This window comes from Phaseolus vulgaris, chromosome 8, assembly GCF_051622355.1.
Source record: "Phaseolus vulgaris cultivar YP4 chromosome 8, ASM5162235v1, whole genome shotgun sequence".
Taxonomy (NCBI): Eukaryota; Viridiplantae; Streptophyta; class Magnoliopsida; order Fabales; family Fabaceae; genus Phaseolus; species Phaseolus vulgaris.
Window position 1 is genome coordinate 58917832 of NC_143505.1, and position 6147 is coordinate 58923978.

A 6147-nucleotide genomic window follows, 5' to 3' on the forward strand; every position below is an offset into this window, starting at 1 on the left:
TAGATTTGAATGTCATTTATACTATTATTTAAATGAAAATGATAGTATAGGTTTTATGATAGAGAAGGTAGAATTTGAGAAGTCTATTGTAAGACTATTTAGAGAGATTTTATTCTTATTTGAAAAGTAGCAGTGAAATAAAATTTATATTCTCTGTTCACAAATATTTTGCTCTGTTTTATTCCCTCAACACCAACAATTGGTATCGGAGCTATTTTCTTGAGGGATCTGTAAGGTTAGTAGAGTGCACCAATGGAAGGAGGATCAGATTTTTCAGCAATGACATCACTTGTCTTTGATGGAGACAATTATCAAATGTGGGTTGTTCGTATGGAGACCTACCTAGAAGCATTGGATTTATGGGAAGCTGTAGAAGAGGACTATGAAATTCAGTCCCTTCCAGAAAACCCTCCGGTGGCACAAATAAAATCACAAAAGGAAAAAAAGATGAAGAAATCAAAGGCAAAAGCATGTCTATTTGCAGTTGTATCTCCTATGGTATTCACAAGGATAATGTCCTTGAAGTCAGCAAAAGAAATCTGGGATTACCTCAAGGCAGAATATGAAGGTAATGAGAGGATTCGTGGAATGCAAACCCTGAATCTAATCAAAGAGTTTGAATTGCAGAGAATGAAGGAGTCGGAATCCGTAAAAGAGTACTCAGACAGACATCTAAGTATTGCCAACAAAGTGAGGTTGCTTGGATATGTGTTAAAAGATTCAAGAATTGTGGAAAAACCAGTTCCAAAGAGGTTTGATGCCACCATAACAACCCTGGAGAACACAAACGACCTATCAAAGATTTCTCTTGCAGAGCTCTTAAATGCTTTACAAGCACAAGAACAAAGGAGAGCCATGAGACAAGATGGAGCAGTAGAAGGAGCCTTACTAGTCAAACATGAAGGTGGCTGGAGAAACAAAGGTAGAAATTATCCTCCTTGTAAGCATTGCAACAAGTTAGGTCATCCACCGTTTAAGTGTTGGAGAAGACCTGATGCTAAGTGCAACAAGTGCAATCAACTTGGGCATGAAGCAATGTTTTGTAGAAACCAAAGTGAGCAACAAGATGTAGATGCTCAAATTGCAAATGAGGAGGAGGATGTACTTTTCGTTGCAACTGGTTTTTGCAGCAATATTTCAAGTGTATCTTGTCTAATTGACAGTGGCTACCAACCACATGACACATGACAAGGAACTCTTCAAGGAATTGAGAACTACTGATATTAAAAGGGTGAGGATTGGAAATGGTGAACACCTTGCAGTAAAAGGAAAAGACACAATAATTATCACAAGCTATAAAGGTATAAAAATCATTACATATGTTCTTTTTGTGCCAGAGATTGATCAAAATCTTTTGAGTGTTGGTCAATTATTGGAAAAAGGCTATAAAGTGATGTTTGAAAATAAGCATTGCTTAATCAAAGATGTTGATGGCATAGATTTGTTTAAAGTTGAAATGAAGGGAAAAAGTTTTGCTCTCAATCCAATGGAGGAGGAGCACATGGCCTTTAAATCCAAAGAAAGTGTCACCGAAATTTATGTACCTGACTTGAAGAGTAATATTCTCAGTATGGGACAATTATTGGAGAGTGTTGAAGCAAAATTTGATAACCTGGACAAAAAAGGTTTACAAAATTGGAAGAAAAATATGTTGATATGGAGAAAGACAAGGAAAGTAGAGTCAATCAAGTTGAAGAACTCCATTTTGTTGCTTTTGGCACAAAAAGAAAAGGTGAATGAATTACAATTCAAATTAAAAGCTCCTTTTGGTTCATGTGTTTTACTTGAAAATAATGGTTTTGATTTAGGAGAAGACCATAAATGGAATGGTGTTGAGACATCATCTGAAAGGGAAATATGGTATAATCATTATCTTCAAAGCTCATTGAAGTCAAAGTCTTTCTTAAATCCTTTTAATTCAAAGGGTGAAAGTGGAGAAGATTTTGTTTGGAAAATTAAAAGTAATTCAATTCAAAATTCTGCACGGATTGGTGCAATGAAGAAAATTGAAGTTGCTTCTAATCAAGGACAATATGGTGACTACTGGAAAAATATAATATTGGAGGCAGTTGGGGTAAAAAAAAATATAAAATTGGAAGTGTGAGCGACAACAATCTGAATAAAAAATATGAAAGGTTTGAGTTTAAGGGGGAATTTGTTAGCATTAAACTCAAAGTCGTCAGCCGTCATCAGTTTATTTTAGCATTTGAATAGCCAATAATTATTATCTTTAATTTTAGTTTTGAATGTCATTTATACTATGATTTAAATGAAAATTATAGTATAGGTTTTATGATAGAGAAGATAGAATTTGAGAAGTCTATTGTAAGACTATTTAAAGAGATTGTATTCTTATTTGAAAAGTAACAGTGAAATAAAATTTATATTCTTTGTTCACAAATATCTTGCTCTGTTTTATTCCCTCAACACCAACAACTACTAAATCATTCAATCATGTGTCATAGTCCAGCATGCTGGCCAAGATAGATGACTAAACTTACAAGAGTTTCAAAGTTTTGATATTGCCAATCTCCTTCGGTATACTCCCACTTATGTCATTCCACATAAAGTTCCTTTCAAGAATGCAAATTAAAAGCATTAGTAGAGGAAGTAATTGCAAGCTGCTACAGAATGGAAATATTCAAATGAATCTTACAAAAGTTGAAGCTAGAAATTGCAAAATTGAAAAGTGTTCGTATGTAACCGGTTTGCATTAGAAACACCAATGCAGCCACTTCCTTACAGTATTTCCAAATAAGATAAGTTGCCGATCTCTGGTGCCAAAGTTCCAGACAGGTTCAAATTCAGTAGTTGCCTACAGACAAAAATAAAAGGTTCTCAAACAAATGTGTCAATAGTAGTAGCAAAAGTTGTTCCAAGAGAAGTGTCAAAGGGCAATCAAGAAAGTATAATCTGAATTATGAAGCTTACATGTGTATACTACTTGACACTGGATTATTGCGCAGTGCATTAAATTATAGTATTGGTTCTAGAAGTAAAAGGGAATTGATGAAAAGATAGAAAGTTATAGTAAAACAGAAATTTTGCTTTGACTTCAAGATATATGAATTTTTCAAGATACAAAGAAAATATCATCATACAGCATTGTGCATTTATACCTAACAGCCGTTGTTGTAGTCACTTGAGCGTACTAACTTTTCTAATCTAAAAGTTACTGATTAAGAAGTTTGGACAACAACCATTGTGAATCTATTCAAAACTGAGCAGATTAAAGGGAGAAAAGTTAATAAAACATGGACCAAAAAATGGAGATTAAAGTCATATAAAATATTCTAAAAAATATGCCTTGATCAAGGGAAGAAGGTGGGAGAAGTAGGGGTCTGGTCAGAGTCTGAATGGCAGTGGAGGCTGAGGTGAAGAAGGAACAGGTTCGAGTGGGAAGTATTACATGAAGAAGAACTTCATAGGAACATATCCAGGATTATTCTAAACAAGGAGGCGAAGGATATTCAGATATGGAGAGGTGATGTTTTAGGGATGTTCACGGTGAAGTCTGTGTTTGGATGCTTATCAAACCAGGGAACTATAACCAATGATGGGTGCTTCAAAATGCTTTGGAATGCTAAAGCATTGCTACTGCATGGAGGGTATTGCTGGATAAAATTCTAACAAGGCAAAATCTCATTAGGAGAGGGGTGTTGATAAATACTTATAGTTAGTGTGTGCTATGTCAAGGGTGGATGAATCATCTCAACATTTGTTTATCCAATGCGTCTATGTTCAACTAGGTGTGGTCTCTTTGCTTTAAATGGATTGGTATTCAGTTTCTACAACATAATGACCTGAAACTATCTGATGGCCTTGTGAGAATGTATATTGGACAATGTTAGATTGAATGTATATTCTTCATCTTACATGATAAAACGAAAGAATCACAATAATATCTAAAATTCATACAATCAACACAAATGTTAGAAAAATCAATTTTTAGCTCTTCATTTGTCTGTTGACCAAAATAAGTTGAATGCATATTAGTAGAGCTAACATCAATATAAAAAAAAACAAACTATAAATGTCAACTCAGAACTTGAATTCATTCTTCTCACTTTCAATAAACAAAACGCTTCCCAATTTGTCTGTTTTTTTATATATTTAAAAGAAAATATCCTCATTCAGAACAGAAGACTTTTGTGTCGTTGAAAGTAAAGAAATAATAATTTATTTGATCACATTAAATTCTTTAATTTGACAATCAAATATTAGTCTCTTTGACAAATAATAGAACACACCTTTGTTTGTGAATTTGTAGGTTCAAGACTAAGCCGGTAATAGATTAAAGTATAGTAAAACTGTCAAAGTCTTCAAACTATAGTTACAGCAAGATCCAGTTTATAACATTATGACCAAAATTGAAATATAAAATATATAAATAACATATAACTAACGACATAAAAAGTATTAGTTGTCTGGTGGTAGAATAAAACCCTGCCACTGTTTTGATGAGCTATGACGAATCTGTGTCACTGTGATAGATGGGTCTATCACACTGCTGTAATCATTTGGGCAAATTGTAACACATTTGAGTTCTTTTTCTAACATTGTTTGTGTTTTATTTATTTTTTATTAGCTTATATTGGGTTTAAGTTAGAATCATTAATAATGATGTCATATAAAAGTAATAAAACATTTAGTCCTGATTTCTTGTATATATTCGTAACTTGTGCAGAGGTGAAAGCAGAAACAGAAGAAGATTGGAAAAAGAATTTGTTGTTAAATTGATAAAAGTGAAGAAAAAGGAAGGAATGAATTGCATCTTTATGCCTTACTTGGAAACCGAGGAAGTTCATACTTCTTTCTCATTTCTTTTCATTCTTTAAAATTGCATCTCCACACCATTCACTTAATATTTCTTCTTCTTCTTCTTCACATTCTATCTGCACAAATCTTCAGGTACGTTTCTCAATTCAAATCATCATTTTAGTTACATTTTCTTACTCTCATATTACTCCTATTTTACATCCATCTCAATCATATCAATTAAAATTATAACTTTCTAAAGTTGTTGATCTTTTGAAGATATTAGTCCTGTACTTTTTAGGCTTAATCTTGTTTTTTTTTTATATATAAGTCTAGATTCATTTTTCTTATTTAGCCTAATTACATCTTTATCTCATCCATAATCTTATCTACTCATAATTTACACTAAGATACGCTTCAAGTTAATAACCATTTATTTAATGTGATAATTAAGTCATACAAATAGATCATAATATATTATATACAATATTCATTATTCATATAAAATACTTTTTTTAAGAGTTTGAATTGTAACTAGACCTATAAATATGTGGTAATTCTCATAAAATACACTTTAAACTCATATACTCACCTATCCTCACATAAATTTTCTAAATTTTTATGTCTTAAGTGTTAAAGATTTTTTTACAGGTGGATTCTTCTCTCATCTCTTAAGTTCATATAAACCATGAAATTAAAATCATTGTTCTCATTGATATAAGTAAAAAATATGTACGTCAAAGTTTTACATTCGTTGAACCCAGTGACTAATTTATGACATAAACTTGTTTTTAAGGTTTAAAATAATTTTTATGATAATTTATCTAAAAAAATTATTCTGAAAAAAGGGTTATATATATGACCACTTTTTCTTCAATAAGAATATAGGTTTGAAACTTTGGTCAACACACTTAATAATTTAAAAAGAAAATAAATATATAATTTGAATACATTAAAAAATAATCTAATGTTAAACAATTATTTACTTAAATCAAATTTTAAATTTAAAAAAGTTTGAGTTAGCTAATTTTAACCTTCAAATCAAATAAGATTACATAGAAGTTTTGACCTAACTCCTTTTATGAAAAAATAAATATACACTACAATAAAATCATTAAATACAAACCAATTTTAGAGACAAAAATAATTAGTTGTTATATTGACTAAATTAGAGACCATTTTAGAGACTAAAATTTTTTTTGGTTTCTAAATTAGTAAATTAGTTTCTATTATTGTTGAATAGTTTATAAATTGATATCTAATTAGCAACCAAGGTTTTAACTACCAATTATTTAGATTCTAAATTTGGTAGCAAAAACCTTGGTTGCTAATTAAATTCCAATTTAGAAACTATTTAACAATAATAAAAACTAATTTAGAAACCAAAAT